Source organism: Tamandua tetradactyla, chromosome 24 (genome assembly GCF_023851605.1).
Source record: "Tamandua tetradactyla isolate mTamTet1 chromosome 24, mTamTet1.pri, whole genome shotgun sequence".
NCBI lineage: Eukaryota > Metazoa > Chordata > Mammalia > Pilosa > Myrmecophagidae > Tamandua > Tamandua tetradactyla.
Window position 1 is genome coordinate 55242342 of NC_135350.1, and position 26150 is coordinate 55268491.

General features: G+C 35.8%; 1 protein-coding gene and 1 pseudogene across 4 annotated transcripts in view; one reads left to right on the plus strand and one right to left on the minus strand.

Annotated features, from left to right (window-relative positions):
- MTHFD2L (methylenetetrahydrofolate dehydrogenase (NADP+ dependent) 2 like) overlaps positions 1–26150 on the minus strand; it is a 154776-nt gene that overhangs the window by 113672 nt on the left and 14954 nt on the right. The gene's annotated exons all lie outside the window — the stretch shown is intronic.
- LOC143668541 (chloride intracellular channel protein 4 pseudogene) lies at positions 14034–19510 on the plus strand (annotated as a pseudogene).

Sequence of the window (26150 nt, forward strand, 5' to 3'; positions counted from 1 at the left end):
TAAAAGGAAAAGTACAACCTGCCCCCTAAAATTCTTAATCCTCCTTACTCCTCTCTACTTTTTGTCTTTTTCTCACATCAACTTTGAACAAATAAAACTGCTTCTTCATAATGTTTCTTTTTATTGTCTCTCTCCCCCGCTACAATAGAAACTCCATGAGAGCAGAACTATTTGTCCATTTTGTTCATTCATGTATCCCCAGCACAGAGAACAGTGTTCTGTGTTCTGTCTTGGAACACGGAAAGCACTGAATAAATATAAATTGGGTAAATGACTACCATTATCTGATTTATAGATGACAAAACCAAGAAAAAACTAGTGGGCACAGTAGGGACACACAAGGGAAATATGTCTGATCCTCCTATATGCTCAGACTCCTATATTTAAAAATATACAAAAAAATTTTTAAAGGTGGCTTTCATTAAAATCCTGATTTGTGGATATCTCTGCATCTACATTAGTGGATATCAGGTGCTATTTCCTCCTCTGAAATAAATTTAACATAAAAGATTCATGTTTGATTTATTTTGCTTACAGTGATTTCTTTCTTTCATGCTGAAGAAATCTGAAATTTTAGGCAAAGCTTCATGTTAAGATGTTAAAGCCCATACCTTGAGTGTGCATTTGAGGACCCCGAAAATTCATCAGTTTATTCACTCAACAAATATTTATGAAAAGTCTACCACATACCCAGCACTGTTCTTTAGGGATTTAGGATATATCAATGAGTCAAACAGAGAGAAGTTCTGCTTTCTGGAGCTTATATTCTAACGGAATAAATGCCTGCTCAATCAAATTATTTAGCTATTGTCTCTTAAGGAGTTAATTATTTCTTAGGAGTAAATGAGAAAGATGCTTTTGCGAGCTGTTTTCATCATTCTCAAGCCAATAAATACTTAAATTATACCCTCAGGAGTCTATATTATGTATTCCAAACAGAAAATACTTATCAGGTGCCTACCACCTGCCCAATATCATTTAACAGTTGTTTCTGCGTTGAGGGGTGAGGGACCAGAAAAGAATGAGACGTGACTCCAACCTCACTGTGCTACTCCAACCCCCAGATTTGAGAATATAGGGGAGCCTGGAGGTAGAGTGGGAGGTGTTCTCTAGGCCACAAACGGGTGGATCAAGGGTCAAGGGTCTTCCTTAGCTTGACCCTCCCATAGCCACAGAAACTGCCTAAGATGTCCCCAGACAGGCTTACTTCATAGGCTGTTAAAAAATAAAAAATTCATGGAGCTGGAACCTACATACCACACAAAGGTTGCTAACCTTTGTCCTACATGATTCACTTGAGAGATCCTAAAATTGTCTTATTCGTCAGGAGTATTGTTGAGTAGACCCTAGTTTGTTAAGTTCCTTAAGTTTCCTTGGCTCTATATTCTGTTAAGTATACAGTTCTACATTCCATATTCTGTCAAATACACAGCCCTCGCCTTGAAGCAATATGTATTTCATTAGAGGAAACTCTCAGGTAAGCAAGCCTGTCTATACTAATGTGTTTCTCACAGGAGGGAAAAAAGAAAGAGACACTGTTTGGGGAAACTTGCTAGCAAAATTCTTAAGGATAATAGCTTAATATCAAATTGCTTTCTAACTATCCTTCCCCCTAGTGCCTGGCAAAGAGGTAAATAAAGGTAAATATTTGTTGAACTGGTAAATGATTGAAGAGGGTCATAGAGCAATCACATAAATGGATAGATTTTTTAAAAGACTTTCTACAAAGAAACATTCAGATGCTTTTCAGAAGAGGAGGATTTCCCTTTCTCTTTAAAAAGCACTAAATTCTAACTTGCTTTCGTCAGGTTTATATTGGGAATTTCAAGATCATCTAACCCCTTGTAAGTAAAAGAGAGAGGCCCATTGATATGAACTGACTTGTCCCCTAGATCAATGCAGTAGCTTCTTAATTACTCCCCCCACTCCTGTTTTTGTCTCCTTATAATCAATTTCCAATACTGAAGCCCGAGTGATTATTTAAAACATAAATCAGGTTATGACTGTTGTGCTAAAAAGCTCCAATGTCTTTTTGTTTTCCTCCATTTCACTTCAGAGTAAAATCCAAAGTTCATAAGATGTCCAATAGGGCTCTGCACAACTGGACTCCCAACATCTCTGTGACCCCATCCTCTGCTGCATCTTTGTTCGCCGCATCCGTCCCCTCGTCCTTTCTGCTGAGTCTCTTACACACCAGGCATGCTCTCATGCAGGGTCTTTGCTTGCTGGTCCCTCTGCTTGGAATGTTCTTCCCCCCAGGGAGCTTATTCCCTCAGCTCCTTCTGGCCTTTGCGAGAAGATTGTCTTCAGGGTGGGGCCTTCCAAACCATGTTATTTCATGCGGTTCACCCCAGCACTCCTTCTTCCTCTTAGCTGCTTTATTTATCTCCATTGCCCATACTTATCACCATCTGATACACAACATACTTCATTCATTTGATCATCATCTGCATTCCCCAGTCTTCCTTCTGGTTTTCTCCCTAGTGTATCCTTAGCACCTAGAAAAGTACCTAGCACATGGTAGATACTCAGTATTTGTTGGATAAGTATATTATGCCAGACACCATTTTATATTAAATGTTGGTATGGCCAAATAGTAGACAATAGTTTAAGGGAAAGTATAGAATAACAGCTTAAATTTGAGAACTGTGCTAATTTAAATTTTTCTAAAGCAAGGGAATTGACCACAATTATTTGATTTTAGCAGTGGAACACTTAATTTGGAATATTTTGGCTTAATTTAATGTTCTGCACCTTCTCCCTTAGTATCTTTATTTTGAATGGCAGAGTCTTCAGATATCTGATTATTCTTTACCACGAGTGAACCCAAAGGACATTTAGCGCAGTTGGCAAAATCCACCTTTTCAGTCTTGGCTTTTATTATTATTATTTTAATTACAGTAATTGTAGGATTATAGAAAAATCATGCAGAAAATACAGAGTTCCCATATATCCCCCTCACACACAGTTTTCCCTATTACTAAGACTTTGCATAAGTGTGGCACTTTTGTTATAATTGGTAAAACAATATTATTATACTGTTAACTATAGTCCATGGTTTACATAAAAATTCACTTCTTGTGTTGTACATACCTATGGCTTTTAAATTCTTTTATTTTGGTAACATATATACAAAGTAAAATTTCCCATTATACCCACTTTCAATTATACAATTCAGTAGTTTTAATTATATTTGCAACTTTATGCTATAGTCACCATCCTGAACGCTCTAGATCCCATCTATCTCAGAAGTACTGGCAATTTCACACTAACTTCGTGGATTTGTTTTTAAAGGGATCCAAGAATCAGATCACTATTATCACCACCACTTTGTTTCCTAACCAAGTTAAGATGCTTTCTTTACTTCCTTGTTATTCATAATCAATAATTTATTATTATTATTAAAATTTCCATCACTCCTTGCTAATGTCCTTAGAGTTAGGCTAATCATGTGACATCTTCTTACTTTCTGCATCTTCCACTTTATAGAAGATAATATTAAATTCCTTAGCACGGTTTATTTGGCCATTTAGCAACTGGCCATCTCTTACTCCAACCTTATCTCCTACCAACAATTCTGCAACAACTTCGAATTGTTTCTGAATCAACTCGGCTTTCTTGCTACAAATCTTTGCACATAACGTTTTCTTTAACCAAAATGTCCATCCTTCCCTTACATCGCTGCATTAACTAAACATTTTTTGGATGTCACCTCCTTTCTAAAGGATCATTCCTGCACTGAATTACCTAGGCAGTGTCTCCTTGGGTCTTATAATTATCTAAGCAAACTGTCTCCCACAACACTTTGGTCACTGTATACCCTCTCCTGCTTGCATTCACTAAATTTTGTAATGCTTCCATGTGTTCCATTCCCCAAATCTCCTCATTCATCCACTCACTCAGTGGACCAAGAACTCACTGAATGTAAGAACCATATTTCAGTCATCTCTAGTAAATTCTATCACTAATGGTGTCTGTGTCATAGACGAGGTTCAATAAATACATAAATAAATAAATGAATCAATGGTGGGTTTAAAAGACAAATGTCTTTAGAGGCCAAGCTGTTAATAAAAATTTGTGAAGTTGGGCAGGACAGAGACCTGTGTGGAACAGAGTAGAGAAGACAAGGAGAGAAAGAGATAGGTATGAGTTTGGTGCATGCTTGTTTCAGAGATACTATGGTCAACTATGAGAATACATATTTTTAAAAGCATTTAAATTAAGCTTTTAGAAACAATTGATTAAATTTTTTTAAAAGAAAAGTTGGTATTTTGCTGGATGATCCGCCCTGTAGGGTGTCAACTGCATTCTCCTGCATAGGCCCTAAAGGCAGACACCATACCTTCCTTGGTTTTGCAAAGGTCTTTTTTCATTTGGGTAAGCTCTTTGTTAGCTTTTCAGGAAGGATACACTCAAAAATAACTGGTGATACCCTGAAAAAAACAAAAAGAAAAGAAGTAGCTGCTGTCGTTCAAAAATTTCCCAATTCTAAGATGTTTTGAAAAGAAAATCATCTCAATTTAGATCATAAAACTTATTTGTGTTAGCAACTGCTCAAAAAGACACAATTCTAAAGATTTGAGTGACTAAAAATCTCTTGATATAGCTTCCTTCAGTGTATACATGGGGATAAGCATAAGTGGTTTCAGGGAGAAACCAGCCCCATCAACATGTAAATCAGGAATTGGTGATTTATTCAGTTATCAGTATAAATCATTAAGCTTTAAAAAAATAAAAAATAAAAAATAAAAAAAAATCACTGCTTGCTCAACGCTGCCATCTTGTGGATAAGTTATTCCACATGCACCAGAGACGTTTCCCAACTGTGTTTACCTTGCTCTTAAATTCTTTGATAACAATGTTATTTATGACACATTTCAAAATAGAAAGGATGAATAAATGAGATTGTAGGAATGGGTTTGTGTCTATGGAAACACCCAGATCACTTCAGAAAGGTCTGAAACAAATATTCTGTTTAAAATCTGGTTATTTTTTTTCAAATGAACCTCAAATACATAAATTGGATTAATCATAATTCATGTCTCATCAGTCCAAACACGATCCAAGTTTAATTAATGAATTGGTTATTTTTATTAATATACTAATAGTATGAAATCCACCACCCAAAATCAAATTATGGGCTTGAGAGTAATCTACATTCAGTCATATATCACACCCATCTCCCTTTCCTTTCCAACTTGATGTAAACTTTATCCTTGAACCCTGTGCATACTATTTCCATGATTTCATTTGTTTGCATTTCTAATAGAATTCCTAATAGGGTTGGTTCTTAGAAGCTTTCTTGAACTACATTTGACATAATAAACTACACAATTTAAAAGTATACCACTTGATAAACTTTGACATACATACATACTTGTGAAACCAACACCACATCAAGATAATAAGCATATCCATCACCTGAAGCTTCCTCATGCCCCCTTGCAATTCCTTCCTCCCTCACTTTCCTTCTCCATCATCCCCAACTGCCTGTAACTTCTTATCTGCTCTCTGTAATTATACATTGTTTGCATTTCTTAGAATTTTATATAGCTGGAATCACAGAGTATGTTCTCTTATTTGTCTTGATACTTTCACTCTGCATAGTTATTTTGAGATTCATCCATGTTGTCATGTGTACCAATAATCCATTCCTTTTCATTTCTAATTAGTATTCCATTGTATGGGTATACCACGGTTTAGTTATCCATTCTTATCCATTCACCTATAGATGGACATTTGGGTTGTTTTCTATTTGGGGCTATTAGTAATTAAGCATCTATGAATATTGATATATGAGTCTTTAAATGGACATGTTTCCTTTTTTTTTCTTGTAAGAGGAGGAAAATACCTAGGTATGGAATTGCTGGATCAAATGGTAAATGTATTTATTTAACTTTTTAAGAAACCGTTAAAATTATTTTCCAAACTGTATCATCTTGCATTCCCACCAGCACAGTATGAGTTTTTATTCCTCCATGTCTTTGCTAATACATGGCATGAAGCCTTTCATAGCAGTGTTCAGTGGTATTTTATTGTAGTTTTAATTTGAATTTCCTAATGACCAATGTTGTTGAGCATTGATTCATATGCTTATTTATCATCATATTTCTTCTTTAGTATTTGTTCAAATCTTTTGACCAGTTTGGGTATTTACCCTCCTTGGTGTTTTCTGTGATTTGGTGTCTCGTTAATTTTGGAAAGTGCTTGGCTATTATTTCAAATATTTCTTCTGCTTGTTCTCCCTTTCCTCTCTTTCTGGTTTGTCAATTGCATATATTTTACACTTGAAATTGTTTCATAGTTCTTGAATGTTGAGGGTTTTTTCATTTTCTTTTTCCTCTTTGCATTTAGTTTGAAAGGTTTCTATGGACCTGTATCTTCAAGCTCACATTTTTTTCCTTAGTTGTGTCCAATCTTCATTTATGTTACACCATTTATGATCTAGCATTTTCTTTTGATTCATTCTTAGAGTTTCCATTTCCCTGCTTACATTTCCATCTGATTTTGCATGTTGTCTACTTTTTCCATTAGAGCCCTTAACATATTAATCAGTTACTCTAAATTTCCTGCCAGATAATTCCAAAATTTATTTCATATCTGAGTCTGGTTCCAATGCTTGCTTTGTCTCTGCAAACCATGCTTTTTCTTGTCTCTTACTTAGCATGCCTGGTAATTTTTTTTGTGGAAAGCCAGACATTATGTATCAGAAATTGGAGTCAAGATCAAAGGCTTTTGGTGTGGGGTTTGTGTTAATCTCACTAGGAGTTGGGCTATGTTTAATATTTGGTGGAGCTGTAGATACCAGAGACTTCACATTCCTGTAGTGTCTTCATTTTTGTGTCCCCTATTGACATCGGACTTCCCTAAGTACACCTCCTTAGAGAGAGTTTGTGTATTGCAGCTCTTTTAGCTTTAGTCCAATGTTATACTGAAGCCCCATTGGGGCAGTGGTAAGGTGTGAGATAGGGGAAGTGTTCTACAATCTTATGGGTATAATGTAAGGTTTATCTTTAATTTTAGTTGTTCTTATGTTTATAAAAAGATTAATTGTTCTATGTATTTCCAGAGAACTTTTTTTTTACTGTTTCCATCAAAGTCTGCAATAATAAATATTTTTAGGAGGCAGAGATAACTGTTAGTAGCCACACAGTATATCACTAGGTATTACAAATAAAAGTAAGGGTAATTAACACTGAAAATTTATGTTCAGAAGAATGTCTCTGAACAGATGACCTTAAAGGCTGACATATCACTGGTAATATATGTACTATCCAGCACATATGAGAAGAGTCAAAGTTTTGCACGGGTTTTGAAAGATATTTGAGGTTCATCAGGAAACTTAAAATCATCTGCATATTAAATATACAATTTTCTTATAAGCATTGATGATAAAACATCATTTATGTTAAATAATTACAAATTACTATCTCTAGTCCCCTTACCTGACTACTTCCCCAGATCCATATCTTCCTCATTACCTCCATTGAAATATCTAGTCTATAGCGAGAATCCATAGATATGGAGTCAAAAACCACTTAAATCTGAAGGCTAGGCAAAAAAAAAAAAAAAAAAAAAGATATGTCACAATATCCAAACCAAAACAATCTTCTTTTTCGAGGAGTTTATCAACCTATTTTACTTCTGTCAATGGCACCACTATTCTTTCATTCATTTATTCAGTTATTTACTTGCATCATTCAATAATCATTTATTGAGCACTGATCATGTGCAAAAATTATTTGTTAAATTCTGGGAAATGAAGAAGACTTCGTCCTCACACCTGAAAAGTGTATAATCCAATAGTGAAAATTAGGCATATGCTCAAATAACAAGTATAAAGTGACATGCCATGTTATACTTAATTGTTGAAGGGAAACACATCTGTCATGAAAAAGGGGCATCAGAAAAATCTGAATGAAAAATGATATTTGACCTGGTGGTTAAGGATGGGCAAGAGATAAGATGGGCAAGAGACAGGAAGAAAGTGACAATGTTGTTAACCTATCTCTCACATGCATGGTATTATTATATACATGGAGGGAAAAAACATGTCTTATTTAAATTAGGCATTGTGCTTGATAGCAGATGTCCACATTATTGTTGTATTCATTTCTATTTCAAGAATGTATGGATAGATGAATGAATAAAGCCCGGTTTAAAGAGTGAAGGGCAATTCAGGAATTTGGGGGGGTCCCAAAGATATTAAAAATTGAGGTAATGTTGGAAGAATAGCCAATATGGAATATTGGGTGCAAAGAATTCAAAGCCAAGTCCTTTTCCTCCAGGAAACTCCTTCTCTGGGTGGTACAGCTCTCAGGACCTCTAAAGCCCTAGAGTATTATATTAAAATTCATTTTATTTGCATTGCTTGTGCTTGTTTTATCTTCCAACTTCAGTGTCTGTTCTCTGAAGACAGGGCCTGAATCTGATTCTTATATATCCTCCACAGCCCCTAGTGTGCTGCTGGGAGAAGGTGACAGCTCAATTAACACTTGTTGAATAACTGATGCAAATGCACCATTTGAGTAACATCCAACGCAACAATTCACACCACAATTTATTAAACCCGACTATGTGAGCAGACACTGTATTAATCTTCATATGAATCCTGTAAAAATGGCTATCCTCCTTTAACAGATAAGGAAACAAACTCAAAGAGATTAATTTTCTTAATGTCATACATCTGCAAGTGATACAGACAGGATTCAAATATGGCCTAGTTTATTTTCAGACTATTAGGTATGTGAGAAACCTAAATGAGAGCTTAGCATACTTTGAGTTCACCATGAGTAAATGTGTTAGTTTGCAAGCTGTCAGAATGCAATATACCAGAACTGGAATGGTTTTTAAAAGGGGGAGTTAATAATTACAAGTTCAAAGTTCTAAGCCTATGAAAATGCCCAAATTAAGGCATTCGTGGGAAGATATGTTGGTTCAAGAAGACCGATGATGTTTAGGTTTCTCTCTATCAGCTGGGCAGTCACGTGGCTGGTCCATTGCTCCTGGGCTCCGTTGCTTTCAGCCTCTGTTCTTGTGGGGTTTTCCTCACTTTACTTCTCCAGGACTGGTTTTTATCTCTTGATGTTCCTTGGCTTTCTCCAGGTTCTGAGTTGCTCAACATCTCACAGCAACGTCTGCTGGGCGCCAAGCATCTCCGAACATCCATGTCTCTGTTCTCCATGTGTCCACATCTGTGTCAGCTCCGCTGAGAAACTTCTTTTGGCTCTGAGGCTTCTGTCATTTCTGGTTGTCTCCAAAATGTTTCCTCTTTTAAAGGATTCCAATAAGCTAATCAAGACCCACCTGAAACGGGTGGAGTCACATCTCCATCTAATCAAAGGTCACACCCACAATTGGGTGTGTCACATCTCTGTGGCGCTAATATAATCAAGTTTCCAGCCTAAGTGCTGGATAGGGATTAAGAGAAATGGCTGTTCCCACAAGATTGGATCAGGATTAAAACATGGCTTTTCTAGGGTACAAGATGCTTTCAAACCAGCACAGTAAATGACTATTTTCATAATTTATGAAAATGACTCTTTATGTTCATACATCCTGACTTATTTGTGATGCTGTTGACAGAATCACTATGCATTCCTCCCCAGCACTGGAAATCTGCCAGTTCTTTCAGATGAGAATGAGAACTTCAACCCTTTAGGGAAATGGGCTCTACATGATAAATTCATCAGCTATTTCCTTCAGGAGTCTTCAGCCAAGGAAGTGAGTCTTCATTATTTCAATCTGACCTCTTGAAAGAAGAGTTTAGCAATATGTTAAACTCATTACCCTGACATGATGTGCCTGTGATGCATGTTCTTCAGGGAAGTCTCAAGTTTTCCCAGCAGCAGCATTAGGGAAAGGATAAGTTTCAGAGGACAGAGCAGATCTACTAGGCTAGTGGCCATTTTAGCCTCCAAAAGGAACTCAAATTCCTAGCTCTTTCCACTATTCTTGACTATTCTGAAGCTCCAGTAGGAGGGAGGGTGGTGGTAAATCCTCCTCAGCATGAAATGAGTTTTACATTCATTTCTCTTTAAAACAATTTTTTTTCTTCAAATCATCTACTTTTTGATAGTTTCCATTGTTCTCTGCTCCATTTCCTCTTCCTTATGTCTGACAATAAAAATAAAACAGGTGAGGTCCATCAAAAAAGGTGGTCCATCAGAAAAGATTGAGATGGCATAATCTAGAAATGCCTAGAGTGTATAATAATAGTGACTCGATGTACAAATTAAAAAATGTTTTTCATGAGGAAGAACAAAGAAATTTCAATATTGCAGGGTGTTGAAAATAAAAAATAAGTTAAATTAAATTAAAAAAAGGAGAGACTCAGTGTGCTAGTTTGAAACCGTTATGTACCACAGAAAGGCCATGTTCTTTTACTTCAATCTTGTAGGACCACACCTGTTGTTGGGTGGGAACTTTTGGTTAGGTTGTTTCCATGGAGATGTGACACACCCACTTGTGAGTGGGACCTAACCTATTAAGTTGTTTCCATAGAGATGTGACCCCGCCCATTCAAGATGGGTCTTAATCCACTTACTGAAGTCCTTTAAGAGAGGGACACTTAGGAGAAAACACAGATGCTTGGAGATGCAGAAGGAAATGCCCCAGAAGACTAGAAGCTGAGAGAGTTATTTGAAACCAGAAGCCAGGAAAGAAGGATAGCAGATATTTCCATGTGCCTTCCCATGAGACAGAAGGAACTTGGACATGATCACCCTTTCTTGAGTGAAGATATCCTCTTACTGATGCCTTAATTTGCACATTTTCGTTGCCTCAGAATTGTAACTTGTTACTTAATAAATCCTCTTTATAAAATAAAAGCCAATCCATTTCTGGCTTTATTGCATTCTGACAGCTTTAGAAAACTGCAACACTCAGTGACTAAATCAGATGAACAATGTTCAAGGTCCTTGGAAGAAGTTTTCTCTTATTTTCCTTCTGTTTATCATTCCATATTTCCTTCACATATAAGAAGCTTCAGAGGATCAGGGATGCTGTGGGCTTAGTGGAAGGGGAAAGATATAGTGACATTCACTTAAGCAGAATCCTACAAATACATTTCATTTATTTAAGCATTTATAAAATAATTATGAAACGCCTACTAAGTACTAATTACCAGCCAGAGGAATGAGAATACACAATGAATAAGAAGCACATGGTTACAGCCTGCATGGGCCTTATAGCTAGGGAAGCAAGGAGGCAAAATTGAAATAATTTAAAATGGTGATCACAGCACTGAAGGAAATTCAATTATTTAGGATATGATAGGCTATGGTCTGCTTTAAAGAAAAACAAAAAACTGACATCTCCATGGCTTATAAGGGTGTACTTATTCTGTATTCATTCAAAGCCCAATATGAATCACACCGCTTTCTTTCTTTTTGTAGTTTACAACCATCTGTAATACCTAACCTCCAAGGTCACTGCAATACAAAGGAGGATGAGGAGGCACAGTACCTTTAGACCATCTTATTCCAGAAGTGAATAAAAAAGATCATTTCCAGAGATTTCAAATCAGTGACCTAACTTCACACCTCAAGGAACTAGAAAAAGAAGAGCAAACTAAACCCAAGGTCAGCAGAAAGAAGGAAATATTAAAATCAGGGCAGAGATAAATGAGATAGAGAATTAAAAACATTAGAGAAAGTAAAAAAAACTAAAGGTTTGTTCTTTGAAACAATTTGAAAGATCAATAAAATTGACAAACTTTCTCATGACAACGAAAAAAAGGGATAGGATGCAAAATAAAATCAGAAATGAAAGGGAGAACACTACTACCTACCACTCAGAAATAAAAGGATCACATGAGGATACCATGAACAATTGTTTGCCAACAAATAAGATAACCTAGATGAAATGGGCAAATTTCTAGAAACACACAAATCACCTAAACTGTAATACTAATTCTAAAATGAATATCAATAGTATGAGTTTGTTTTTTTTTAAACTTCTGATCACTACTTCAAAAATCTTCTGTTTCGGACGATGGCACAAGAAGAAACAGCACTTTGGAATCTAAAGCACACCCACATATATATAGGGAACCATTTCTAAGGAGTCTGACTTACTTGGGCTGACTTGTATCTAAAAGTACAGTACAGAACATCTTTCCAGCTCTTTCTTAATACCTCCTACTCTAATAGGTCTTTTTGAAGATTATAGTGTGACCATGAAAATCCTTCTACTACACTTGTTGATAAAACTGTAGCTCTTTTTAAATCCAACTCTCACTCAACTTGCTCTTCTTTCACATTTGCATCTGAACTAATTAAATGTGGCTTTAAAAAAAAAGAAAATTCTGCCAACTAACCTCATTTCAAATTTAACCACAAACATCATATGGTCCCTTAACACAACTTGGCCATCCTGCATTACATGGTCAGTTAAAATTTACATTCTCAAATCTATTTTACCCTTTTATTTCTCTCTCAAACTTTTTGTACTCCCCATCCTTAAATTGACACACACTCTCTCTCTATGTCTCTGTCTCTCAAAGAAAAGTGTTTCTTAGTTCACTCACAAGAAAATTTTTTGAAAATTAAAAATAAACTGCCACCAAATCTACCTGGCTAGGCCAGTACATTCTCTGTCTCCCATCCCTGGTTTTTCTGCTCTCCTTTATAGTAATACTCCTGGAAGACTACTTGTCGCTAGTAGTCACAAGTCACAGCCTACTTGTGAGGAGAAGCTGGGGAAGGTAATGCAGCATGTGGTCATTGGGGAGCTTTATTTTTCTCTGCACTGAAAAAAGCAGATCAGAAATAAAGAATGGCAGGATGAAAGCAACTCTGTAAGGTATAAGCTAGGAAGGGCTCCCAGAGACTGTAAGGTTTAAGCTAAAATATCAAGGATGGGAAAAACGTCAGCCTTGTCATGTTTGAAAGATAACCAATGTAGTGAAGCAGTTAGAGGTTACAACCCTATTCAAGTAATACAATGTGTGCTTTCCTAGCATGTCCTCTGTATAATAGGTACTATAACTACAGCTTTCATGGATATGGAGGTATAAGATTCTCACTAAATCTTGACCAGTGACATAGCTTGCATAGTACTCTCTTATATGTAGAAAATACACCAATGGATGAGACTTGAGTAACAAGAAAAGGCAGTGTCTGACAATTAATAGGCACTTCATTTATTCCTTCACTAAAACTTACTAAGAGTCTACCATGAGATAAGGTAATATCGGGGAAAAAGGTTGACTGCAATTTTCCCTCTTTGGTTGAATTAATAGTCCAGAGGGAAAAACATGTTACTCAAAAGAGTAATGAACTAATTCTATGTGGAATTGCTTGAGCACTCAAATTCTCAACCGAAATTTCCACCCCTACCCTCCAGCAAAAAAAAAGGGAAAATGGAATGATAGAACAAAGGTAAAGACAAAATTTAGAAATCATTGAAATATAAACAGAATGAAAGGCTCTGCAAACCTGAACCTAGAGTAATGAAAATCTCCCACTCTGTAGAACTTCTAAAATAGAATAATAAGTATTCTGTATATATAAATTTTGTAATCTCTCAAGAAAAGCAATGATGAGACTTTCTTCCCTCTAAATGAAGAATCAGCTTGGGACTGATGTACTTATCTCCATGCTTACCAATTAGGCTAAAATCCACATTTGTATGCCGACTAATTACTAAAAAATGTTCTTTTCATTGAATCCACACAGTGAACTCTGTCTTACTCATCTCTTTAGATCTAATCCTTTAATCCTTCACTTCACTCTCATTTCTTTTTCCAATCCTCTTACATAAATAAAGTGAAAGCTATTACACCTCAAAGGATTCAAATGAGAAAATTGAAGCAAAATATTTGAAACACTATTTTAGAAAAAGACTGATAAGAAGTAAGTCTTTCCCCATTTTACCTAATAATTGTGTTTCAGAAATACACAGGACTTCCTGAAAGCAAGCAAATACTGGGGTTAGCATCACTTGTGATAACTCACTTCAGAGTCCATTTAGTAGGATGGTGTTTATTGTTGAAGGAATATTGTAATTGGTTTTCCTGGCACTACTCCGGTATGTACAAGTCCTGTGACACAAGTAACTCAGTTAACTTAGTTTCCTTAACTAAACAATATAGGTATAAATTGGTAGGGGTTATTATGACTGTTAAATGAGCTATTGCATTTAGAGCATTTTAGTGTAGTACCTATCAAATAATAAGTTGTAAATATTTGCCATTGGGGCTGGTAGTAGCTGTTGTCATGGGAGTAGTAACTGTAAAATGCCATATTAAAATTTCATTGGGTGATTGTTGTTAGTTAGGCTTAGATCTAAATGCTTGCACATAGTTCATATCATTTAACCTTCTTAAACCAAATTCATCGTATGCAAATCCTATACTACTGCCAACATTTATAGCAAAAGTTCAAGCTTATGGATGTTAAAACTTCCCTTTCATTGCTTTAGTTCGAAAAGGATATCACTGGTTCCCAGTTTTAAAAGACCATTATTCTACCTTTTTTTCTCACTCTACATACTGGTTTTCAAGCAATTTTGGTGGTGACTATTTGGACTGGTTCAAGAAAACATTTTCTTTCTAATGTTGCTAATAATTAAAATAGATTTAATTTTAATATCATATCAGTTTAATAGACAAAACTTAATAAAAGCTAAAAGCAAATAATACCTATTTAAGAGGAAAACAAATAATATGAGTAGCAGACATCCTTCTGGTCTTGATAAAATGATTTCTTATTGCAATAGAGATGCAATTCAGAATCTATGCAGTCAGAAGAGGAGTAAGGAAGCATTAGGATATGGTTGATTTTATCTTCCAATTTTTAGGACAAGATAAGGATAGCCAGTTAGGCTGGGTGACTGTAGATACACAAGCATATCTTAAGCACTTCCTTTCCTGACCAAAGTTGAGCATCACCTGAAAATAAATCTGTTCTATTGGGGCACCCTGTCTCAGCACCATAACAGAATTCTATTTCATTTCTTACACAAATAAAATGCATGAAGACTGCTTGCACATCCTGTTTAACCGTTATGTAAACATTCCCTAGAACATTAGAATTATAATAATTCCAATTTGATATTTATTTTACTTGAGACTTTGCTAGCCCCTTATAGAAAATAATATGACTTAATTTAAAATGATATAAGCAAATTGCAGTAGAATATGAAAAGAAAACAGCTGCTACATCTAGGAAAACTAAGTTGGATATTCTGGAAGGGGTCTTGAAAACTAAAGAACAGAACTGGTAGTGACTTAGGGAAAGGCAAGACAACAAGGAAAGACTAAGCTACATTATGGACATCTAGACGGATTTACATTCAGATAGAGAATTACAGGTATTGGAGCATAAGTATTAATACCAGAAAATGATATACATGGTAGTGAATACACAACTATGTGATGATATTGTGAGCCATCGGTTGTATACCACATATAGACTGTATGTGTGTGAAGATCTGTCAATACAAATATTTAAAAAATAAATAAAAAGAAAATGATACAGAATTCCTATCAGTGGGCCTTTTGCCAACCAAAGAGAAAGCCTTGACTCTTCATCAAAATATTGATGAATAAGTGGACATTTAAATGCTTTGTTATAATGCAATGTTTAAAGTAAGTATGCTTTTTTTATGATTTCCTAATTCAATCAAATTTTTCTATTAACCAATAAGCTTTGGTCGCAAGTAAGTTAGATAAAAGGTTTATTTTAAAACCTCTTTTCACAATGAGGGAAATAAGAGACGTCAAATTAAATTAAAGTCAGTAAATAGTAAAACTAGAATATAGATTCAGGCTATGTATACCTATATCTGAATGGCACCTTGTGCAAACAAGAACATATTATGTGGTTACTAAAATAAATATTAAGCCACTTCAAGGGGAATAGTTCATTTAATCTGTCTTTAATCCCACTGCTATAATTTTGGAACCTTACCAAAAACAAATTATGAATAATGATATACCATTATCGAGCAGGGAAAAACCTAAAAATATATAGAATAACAGGGCAGAAGCAGGAAGACCAGATAGAAACTGGTCACTGAAGCAGTTCTAGAAGAGACATATGCTAGGAAATACTGTGTACCTACAGGGGGTTGGACAGTGAATATATTTTAGATATAATCCACAGGCTTTACAAAAAAATTAGAGGTGGCATATAAGGGAAAGAGATGATTCAAGGATAAGCCTGAGATACTGGAGTTAGGTAAGTAGGAGCATCTTTCAGTGATATAGGGAAACACTGCTGAGCAGGGTGTGAGTGCGTGGAGAGTGGGGATCAGTAGTTTGTTTCATGATGAGCTAAGGTTTAATATCCAACTATATATCCATTTAACTTGGTAAAGACTGAAACTCAAGGAACAGTCCATCACTAGAGTTAAAAATCTGAATGCTAGCATATAAATAGTTACTTGAAGTAATGCAACTGGATGTTAATACTAGGGAGTAAGTATAGAATGAGAAAAAGAGATTAAGAAAAAGACAGCTCTCCTGCACTTAGAAAGTACTTCTGACTTAAAAGTCATGAATAAGAAGGTGTGTCTACAAGACAGAAGGAAAAATGGGAGTGTAGTATCTTGGGTTGCTCAACTGTCAAGTTATATGAAGAATAAGGTTTGACTCCTCGGTTTGGTGAGATGTAGATTGACAAGCTCAGTTTCAGTGTGGCAGTGATGGGAAGAAAGTCTGATTCTAGTATACAGTATAGAGGGAAAAATGGTATGAGAGAAATAGAAGCATCAACCATAGCACTTCTTCAAGGAGTTTTGCTACAAAAGGGAGGGAGGCAAGCCTAGCCTGGGAGATTTGGTGGTAGTTCACTTTGGATTTCTTTTATTTTCCTTTGAGCAAACTAAGAACCACTCTTCATCTAATAGAGAGAGAGGGAGAGTTTGTGTGTTAACTTAAGGGTGAGGATTGTGAAAAGCTTGAGGAAAAAAGGTGTAAATAGATTTGAGAGTAGAAATCTTAACTGACCATGTAATGCAGTAGGATGGCCAGGTAGTGCTAAGAGCCCATTTGATGTTTGTGGTTAAATTTAAAATGAGGTCACTTAGCAGAATTATGTCCTTTTTTAAAAGCTAAATTTATCAGTTGAGCTGCAGATGTGGAAGGAGAAGCAAGTTGAGTGCAGTTAGGTTTAAAAAGGCTGCAGAGTTAGGTTTAAAAAGGCTGTAGTTTGAGGAACTTCTAGGGAACATGGTGAAGTAGGGAACTTCAGGACGAAGTCTTCTTCTAAAATAGCTAGTAAACTGACAGAAACTGTCTGAAACAATTGTTCTGGGGCTCTAGACACCAGAAGAATACTGTACAGCATCCAGGGAAAAATGGGAGGAAGAGGTAGATAAACTGCGATAAAGAATTGCGATTATCTCTGTCCACACAGCAGCTGCTAGCACCCATCCCCCACACTCCAGGTTTGAGGCCATGGGATAAGGCCACTGGCTAGCTGCGGTTGCCAGAAAGGAACATAAAGATCTTCTTCCCCAAATATGGCTGAGCACTGATGGCTGAGCACTGACGGTTTTTGATTAGCAAATTCAGGTCCTGGACCTTGGCTCTGAGCTGCTATTTCAACCCACTCTGGACAAAAGCAGTTTCAGCTACTGTTACAAACGTGCCCCCCTTGACAGGAGTAGAGGCCTGGAAGTTTAAAGACACAGTGTCTTCTTAGGGCTGCAGGGAGCAGTTTGCTAAATGGAGCCATCTGCTGGGCAGGCCAGAAAAATGCAGCTTCAGGGAGCTGTCAAAAGGCTTTACGGCATCTTTCACAACCTTCTTCCCAAAGCACTTTGGGGCCAGGCTGGCCCCCTTCATGGTGGCTGGCCCTTTTGTGACTGGGAAATACGGACTTCGGAAAGTTCTCTCTGGGGTGACGCTCCTTCTAGAATTTACCCTCCAGGCAAAAGCAGCTAGGGATAAAAACGGAGTATGATACAAGAAAAAACAAACAAAAAAAACTATAGAAGCAAAACAAAAACAAACAGAACAGATCAAGATTCCCAGAGGAGGAAGAGAGGAAGGAAACTTTCCCCTGGAGGTGAAAACAGCACAAATATTGGTAGCTTAAAAATGGTACCACATATTCAGGGCAAGAAACAGATGAAGAAGAGCTGTTAAAATCTGATCAGTTAAATATGGCTATTCTGGATGTCTAGAATAAGTTGAACCAAGTGTCAAAGAAAAGCCTTAGCACAACACCAATAAAAAATAAAGCCTTAGGCAAAAGAGAAACTTCAGAGTAAACTCATCAAGATAATTAGATGCCTAGATATCAGCAAAAAAGATTACAAGCCATACTTAGAAATAGGAAGATATAGCCCAGTCAAAGGAACAAATGAAAACTTTGGGGGAGACACAGAATTTGAAACAACTAATCAAAGATATTAAAACAAATCTCCTAGATCAATTCAAGGTGATGAAGGAAAATATAAACAGATAAAGTATATAAATAAGACATTATGTGAGTGTGAAGAATAATTTGAAAGTATAAAAAGAAACAACATGGGCGGGCAACGGTGGCCCAGTGGCAGAGTTCTTGCCTGCCATGCCTGAGACCCAGGTTTGATTCCTGGTGCCAGCCCATGCAAAGAATAAAAACAAAAATCAGGGGAATGAAAGGCACAATAGAAGAGATTAAATATACATGGCACACAAAGCGTGGGGCGTGAGGTGTGAAGTGGGGCTGCAGGGCTGAGATACCTGCGTACTCAATGTTCGGACACTGGAGGGGAGGGAAGTGCAGCACAGTGGGACAGAGCAACCCCACAGCCCTCTGCAGAGTCTAGCCAAGCCAACCATGGTGTTGTCAATGGGTTGACGGAGGAGGACTAAGAGCCTATTATCGAGCTTTTCTCTTTTTCTTCATCAAGGCTGGCAGTGATGGTGAAAGCATAGGGACCTGCCTCTTTTTCCAAAGGCTCTTTACGATTCTTTGGCTCAAAGGAGTTGTATTTACTGTCAGGACCATTGACCTGATAAGGAAGTCTGCAGACCTGGAGAACTTGGCTCCTGTAGCAACCTACCATTTATAATATTCAACAATGAAGTCAAAACAGATGTAAATAAGATTGAGAAATTTCTTGATGAAGTCTTATGCCCTCCCAAATACTTAAAGCTTTCACCAAAACACCAAGTTTGCCAAAGTCCTGCATTTATCAAGAATTGAAGGCCAGAGGCTAATGAAGCACTGGTGAGGGGTCTCTTGAAGACGCTGTATAAACTAGGCGAATATCTGAATTCTCCCTTCCATGTTAAAATTGATGAGAATAGTACGGAGAATATTAAATTTTCTACGTGTGAATTTATGGATGGCAACGAAATGACATTAGCTGATTGCAACCTGCTGCCCAAACTGCACATTGTCAAGGTGGTGGCCAAAAAGTATCACAATTTTGATATTCTGAAAGGATTAACCAGCATCTGGAGAAACTTAACTAATGTTTATCATAGGGATGAGTTCACCAAACCTGTACCAGCGATGAGAGGGTTGAAATAGCATATAGTGATGTAGCCAAAAGACTCACCAAGTAAAATGGCTCTTATGAGGGAGATGTCTTCACATCTTCTCCAAACAGAGTATGCTTTTCCTAACAGATCACTCCTCTTACTATAAAGTAGAAATTTTATTTTGCATGAACATACAGTTGTTCAAGATTAGGACATAGGACAGACAAGGTATAGTAGCTATCTTAAATTATATACTTCCAAGCAGTATTATTTTAAAATTCTTTTATCCCGCCTACCTCCCCTTCCCATATCCCACTCTCCTCTAATTTGGAGACATTCCATCACAGACTTTTCAGTTGAGAGGTAGTGTGCCATCTCTGTGGAGCCCTCACCATATACTGTGTATAGATGGCAGAACTTTTGCAGTGCAATGTTTTACTGCTAAAATAGTAGAAATGGCTTCATTATTCTGACCCCAAACTGGTGCATAACGCATGGTGCAAGGAATATTTATGTATTTTGGGGATTTTATAATAGTTGGTAAAAGTATATGAAAGGATTGGTACTGTATCAGAAATATTCTCTTTCAATTTAGCCTATCCTGTATATGCATTAAAGGATATCACCACTCACGAAGAGAGCCTTTTATGAATAGTCACTACAGATTTTGCTAGTTTACTTTGTAGATTGATTTTTATTTTCACCTAAAAGCATTTATCATTTATACCAGTTACAATATCTGATACTACAAAGAAGCTAAAAATTTAGAGGGAAGGGATGGTAGTCTCAAGATCTTCCTCAAGCATTTTATCCTTATGAGAGAAACCAATGGATACCTGATAATCTGTCTAAACCTATTTGTTATATGTAATTTGCCCAGTGCCATTCATTAGGAGCATTATTGCTTTCTTACAGTTTGTCTTTATTTTAAAAAGCTCCTTTTTTTTGGTAAACATGGGTTTATACCTTTGTTTTAATAGATCTTTTGAGCAGTACTATATGCAACCAATATTGAGTTCATTTAGCAACTCAAAACCAATATTGAGTTGATTTAGCTGTAGCAGTACAATGATTAGTGATGCAAAGACTAACACACAGAAATTAACCTAAGGAATGAGGGGCTGGTTTGTCAAAATATTAAGTAAAATTTGTTTCTAAAGTACATTTAATGTAGATAATTTTTGCAAAGAATGCATTACTCATCCTATATTAAAAGCAAGATGAAATACACAGATTATCAACCCCTTCCGTCCCCCAACAACAACAACAAAAACTAATATTATACTTTGGGTGGAGGAATAGTCACTCCTTTTAAACTGAATTATATTTGTTGTGGTGAGTGTGTATATTCAATTTTGCCTAGTTTCTATCAGTGTACTTCCATGAGTTAAGTTTTTTTTTCTATAGCCATGTGGAGAAATAGCACTCTGCATGAATTTTGTTTTTTAAATTGAAATTCTATACCAGGAATTATTTGTGTCTAACAGGGAAGGAGGAACTTGGTGAAAATAACACAAATGTTTGCTATTTATTTATTCATTTGTATTTTTTAATGAACTTTTAAAATGCCATTCCAAAAACTGTGGTTGTGAGTGAAAATCATTTTTGGTAATTTTTACACCTAATTGTTTAAGAAGTGCTATTTCTCATAGGTTGTTTTTGAAAAAAATTAAGTATATGCTTTAAAATGGCAATTTTTCCTCCCTTTTATATGCAAACATTTAGTAAGCACTGGCTTTATGGAAGCAGCCAGATTTTTATACCCATACTCCATTTTTTACATATCAGCAATTGGTTCATTTAGAAAGATGATAGGAAAAGCTCCATATTGTATTCGTTTAGTCCAGGAAGATTCTTTGGTTTTTCCTTTCTTAGAACTCCTTATTGCTAAACATAAGTTTTGGCAAACATCTTTGGACAATTTATCTGGTTCCAGGAAAAAGCACTATCAAGCACTTCACAGAGATTATCTATTGAGGAATCATATTTCAGTTGCTTCTGTGGGTAAATGTGTTACATCTATACCAATGCATTGGCAGGCATGATCACTTTTCACCTACTTTTTAAATAATGGCAACTTAGCATTCTGGAAGTGCTGAACTTTGCTGAGCAACTTAAAGTATATAAAAGATTTGAGAGATGGGGTGCCTGTCCCTTCTACTGAATGGTGGACTAAGTGGTAACGAGAAGAGGACTAGCAGAGGAAAGAGCTATGTTCCTCAAAATATACTGTTGAAAAACACATTCGGCAACTCAATAGTGAAGTATTTCACTTTGGATATTTATTCTCAATTATCTTTTAAAATCTTTATGATTACACTTGGCTGCCTCACGTATGACTGAGGAAGGCCTTGCCTCATTGTCACACTTGGCTGGTCTATTGATACCAACAAACACAGATTTACTTTTCTCTGTAGCAAGACAGATTTTATTCCTTTTTCAGGGAAGTGAGTAAAATGAAATTGAGGTTGGCAAATGCATAAAAGCTAAGAAGGAGGATGATTCTACAACATGCATTCATCATATGCTTGTGGAAAAATCATAGCTTAAAATTTTGGTGATATTTGGGACATAGAGGTTTTCATGGTGATTTAATGTAGTGTATGGTTGACATAAAGGAAATCATCTAATAGTGTTTCTACAACTACCCAATAATTTTCTCCTTTTTCCCACTTCAGTGAGGAGATGAGAATTGAATGGGAAGTCTCACTACATTCCAAAGACTTTGAGAAATTTTTGTACTCAACAGGTAGAAAGCTTTCTATTTCAGTTTTCATCTTTTTTTAAAAAAAAAAAAGTAGATGCAAATTTCTACACAATTCTGTTTTCTTTTACTAGTATTGATAACTTGTGATAAAATTCAAGTGAGATTTTATTTCTTGATAACTTTGGCCTTCACAACTTACCTTTAAACCCTTGAGCAATCTGTAAATGATTAGGAGATTTCTGACATTTATTCTTACACCAAGCTGATCCACTTGAACTTAGGCATTATTATTTTATCTCTGTTGTGTTTTAAATCTCTCCAGAGTTGCATGTAGATACTTTCATTTCTGTGCATTAAAAAAATCCGCTTATAAAATATCTTCAGAGTTAAAAAGAGAGGAAATAGAAATGTATTTTTCATGCACATTTTGATGCACATTTCATTAAATTTACTGACACAAATTTCTTACACTAGTTATAACCATTATTTGATTCAAAGAGAGGGAGGCATTCATTATTGATATACCATTATACTATATGAGCCTTTTTTATTCTGCCCTTTACAAATTACCAAGATTGGGGCTACCATAACTATGTTTGTATCATGGAAAAAATGTTCAGTTTCCCAAGCCACAATGTCGAGCAGAATTGGAGTATTTTCTTTAGAACTGCTTGAAAAGGTAAATGAAAGCTTATTATAGAATGCTTGCATTTTCTTTCTCCCTCTCTTGGAACTCAAACACCAGTGTAGAGCTGGCAGCTGTTTTTTTTAAAAAAAATTAAGTATATTTTCACTATCAAAAAAATATATAACTACATGGAAAGACATCCTGTGTTCATGAATTGGAAGACTGAATATCATTAAGGGGTCAATTGCACCAAAAATGATTTATAAATTCAATGTAATCCCAATCAAAAATCTAACAGCACACTCTGCAGAAATGGAAAAGCCAATTATGAAATCTATTTGAAAGGGTAAGATGCCCTAAATAGCCAAAAACTTATTGAAAAAGAAGGCTGAAATGGAAGGAAGGACTCACCCTTCCTTACTTCAAAGCACATTTCAAAGCTACTGTGGTCAAAACAGCATGGTACTAGCATAAAGATAGATATATCAACCAATGGGATTGAATGGAGAGTCCAGAAATAGACCTTCATATCTACAGCCAATTAATATTTGATAAACAAGTCCACTCAATTGGGAAAGAACAGTGTCTTCAACAAATGATGCTGGGAAAACTGGATATCTATATGCAAAAGTATGAAAAGGACCTCTATCTCACACCATACACAAAAATTAACTCAAAATGGATAAAAGACAAAATATAAGAACCAAGACCATAAAACTCCTAGAAGTAAATTAGGGAAGTATCTTCAAGATCTTGTGGTAGGCAATGGTTTCTTAAACTTTCTTAAAGCACAAGCAATAAAAGAAAGAATAGATAAATGAGACTGTCAAAATTAAAACTTTTGGTTATCAAAGGATTTTGTAAAGAAAGTGAAAAGACAACCAACTCAATGAGAGAAAATATTTGGAAACCACATATCCAACAAGGTGGGGTTTTTTTTTTCAATAAGGGTTTAATACCCAAAATAAATAAAGAAATCCTACAACTCAACAATATAAAGATAAACAACCCAATTTTTAAAAAAAGGGGGAAAGGCTTGAATAGAAATTTCTCCAGGGAGGAAATATAAATGGCCAAAAATCACATGAAAAGATGTTCAACATCACTTGCTGTAAGGGAACTGCGAATCAAAACCACAATGAAATACCATTTCACACCCACTAGAATAGCCACTATTAAAAAAAAAAGAAAACCACAGTGTCAGAGAGAGGATGTAGAGAAATAGGAATGCTCATTCACTGCTGGTGTGAATGTAAAATGGTGCAGCCACTGTGGAAGACAGTTTGGCAGTTGCTCAGGAAGTTAAGCATGAATTGCCATATAATGAGGCAATCCTGTTACTATGTATATACCCAGAAGAACTGAAAACAGGGACTGGAGCACACATTACCACACTGATGTTCACAGTGGCATAATTCACTATTGCCAAAAGATGGAAGCAGCCCATGTGTCCCCCCCAAAAATATGGGTCCCCCCCAAATATAAATATCCATATATATACACACACATACATATATGTATGATGGATTATTATTCAGCTATAAAAAGGAAAGAAGCCCTGATGCATATGACAACATGGATGAACCTTGAGGACATTGTGCTGATGAAATAAGCCGGACACAAAAGGACAAATAGTGTATGATCTCACTGATAAGAACTAATTATAATCAGCAAACTCATAGAGTTAGAATCTAGAATATAGGTTTCCAGGGGATAAAACAGGATAGAGAATTTGGGGGGTGGGGGAGTGCAGATGTTTATTTTGTATAGAATAGAAATTCTATATAGAAATAGAAATTTAGGTTGATTGTAAAAGTTTGGAAATGGATGATGATGATGATAGCACATCATTGTGAGTGTAAATAACAGGGCTGAATTATGTATGTGAATGTGGTTGAAAGGGGAAGTTTGGGGTCATGTATGTTACTAGGATGAAAATTAGAAGCTAAAACAGAGGACTGTATAGCACAGTGAACCTACTGTGAGTGATGGACTGGGTTAATAATAGAAATAAGAATGTCCTTTTCTGAATTTTACAAATGTACAACACTAATACAAAGTGTTACTATTAAGGTGATGTGTGTGAAAAATACCCCTAATGTAAACTATGGATTATAGTTAATAATACTATTTTAATATCCATTCATCAGTTCTAACAAAGATACCACACTACTAATACAAGGTGTTAATATCAAGGTGGTATGTGTGAAAAGTGCACCTAATGTAAACTATGGATTATAGTTAATAATACTATTTTAATTCTGTTCATCAGTTCTAACAAAGATACCAAACTAACATAAAGTGTCAACAACGGGGGCGGGTATGAGAACATTGGATTTTTTGCATGACTTTTCTGTAACCTACAACTCCTCTAATTACAATATAATAATTTTTAGAAACATTATGCTAAGTGAAAGAAACCAGACACAACATACTACATATTATATGATTCCATTATATAAAATGTAAATATATATCTATAAAGACAGAAATAGATTAGTTGTTATGTAGAGCTGGGAAAAGATAGATGGCTTGAGAGGCAACTGCTAGGGATATATGGTTTTCTTTTTTTGGAGTAATGAAAATGTTCTAAAATTGATCATGGCAATGACTGCACAAATCTGTGAATATATTAAAAGCCATCAACTGTATATTTTGGATGGATTGTATGGTACATGAATATATCGCAATAAAACTGCTTAATTAAAAAAAAAGCTGCCAAAATTTTATCAGCAAATATAATGAAGGGATTATAATAGTGACATCATAATCTTCAAAAAGAATTGTTAGACAGAGTCGAGGGGTTATCTTCGAGGTTATTCTTATACATTAATTAGATATCCCTTTTTAGTTTATAGTATTGGAGTGGCTGGAGGGAAGTAACCTGAGACTGTTGGATTGTGTTCTGGTAGCCTTGATTCTTGAAGACGATTGTATGATACAGCTTTTACAATGTGACTGTGTGATTGTGAAAACCTTGTGTCTGAGGTTCTTTAATTCAGCATATGGACAGATGAGTAAAAAATACGGATAAAAAATAAATTAATAGGGGCATAAAGGGTAAAAAATTGGGTAGATTGAAATACTAGTAGTCAATGAGAGGCAGGGGCAAGTGGTACAGGATATATGAGCTTTTTCTTTTTTCTTTTTATTTCTTTTTCTGGAGCGATTAAAATGCTCTAAAAGTCATCATAGCGATGCATACACAACTATAGGATGATGTTGTGAGCCACTGATTGTATACTACGGATGGACGGTATGTGTATGAATATTTCCCAATAAAAATACTTAAAAAAATAAAAATGTATTTCTCAGGTGAGGAATGAGAAGCTATGGATTAATGGCCACAGAACTTCTGTTTGGGTTGATGGAAAATTTTTGATAATGGA